This window comes from Theobroma cacao, chromosome 6 (genome assembly GCF_053813885.1).
Source record: "Theobroma cacao isolate CCN51 chromosome 6, ASM5381388v1, whole genome shotgun sequence".
NCBI lineage: Eukaryota > Viridiplantae > Streptophyta > Magnoliopsida > Malvales > Malvaceae > Theobroma > Theobroma cacao.
Window position 1 is genome coordinate 6,979,065 of NC_142644.1, and position 1,489 is coordinate 6,980,553.

Here is a 1,489-nt window from a genome sequence, read left to right on the forward strand (position 1 = left end):
TAAAATTTTACAGTTTTTATCTCAAATTAAATATTCACTTTTAATTATGAAGATAAAAAAACATTTTGACTTTTGTTATGAATATTTTTATGAATATCCATTTATGCTATCTATATCTAGATTTGATGTAAATTAGATTGGATTAAGATTTAATCCTTCTAATCTCTTAGTGTTATCTTCATCTTGTAAATTCAATCTATATAAGAGGTTATTAGCTTATAAATAAACCCTTTCACTTCATTTGTAAATATATACTTGAATAAAATCTTCTTACTCCCTCTAAATACTTTCTTTCCTCTGAATACTTTTTCTTATATTTCTCTTATAGTTGTTCTTTTAGATTTATTTCATTACACGTTATTAGCATGATTCTCTAATCTCTCAAGTTTTAGAATTATTATATTTTCATTATCTTCAAGCTTCAAAAGGATTTTAATGATTGAGTTTTGATTTCTGATTTTAGAAAATCATGTAAGTGACTTAATATCTCTTTAGTATTTCCATTCTCTTAAAATCAACCGTAATATGAAATTTACTATCATGTTGTATATATTACATTCTATCTCTTGATTGGAAAGTGAATTTGCTATTATATAACTATTAATGAAAAACCATGAATGTTCATTCCCTGAAGTGAATGTGACAAATGAGCTACTAATAAAAATTATGAATGTTCATTCCCTAAAGTGAATGTGACAAACGAGCTACTAATAAAAATTATGAATGTTCATTCTCTGAAGTAAATGCGACAAACGAGCTACAAATAAAAAAAATTATAAATTCGTATATTTCCTGAAGTGAATGTGACATCATTTAATAATTATGGTCAAAATCATGAATCCATCCATTCCTTAAAGTGAATGCAATATCCTTTAATTATGATGGCCATAATAATTTACACTATCTGTAAAGCCCGACCTTATAAAATACTATTCATGACTTACATGTGATGATACCATGATTGCATGCTAGGAGAGTCCCGAAAAATTTACAAAAGTTGGTATTGTACCTAGAGGAACAACAAAGTTTATTTAATCCTCGAACTAGATCAAATATGAATTTTAAGGTGAGATTAAGAGTTTCACAGTTCATGGATGACTTAAAATGGTAATTTGGAGTTTGAGGATCAATTTGGAGTCAAATCGGAATTTTCACTAACTAGGGGCAAAATGGTCATTTGCCACTTGGGGACAAAATGAGAATTTTAGAAAAGAATTTTTTGGCCCCATTTGACTTATTGGAGTATAATTTGACTTATTGAAGTATGATTTGAGGTTTAGAAGTGAAAAATTTTAATTTCGGTATAATTTGGAGTATAGGGGTAAAATGGTAATTTTGCCACCTCAGGGGCAAAATTGTAATTTTCCACCACCAGGATATTTTTCCAGAACATGGTCTTCCTTTGTCTTCATCTTTGATCCTTGACTAAACATGTGGTGGAGATAAAATGTTTAAATTTTTAAAATTTTAAAAACGGGCCAATGACATG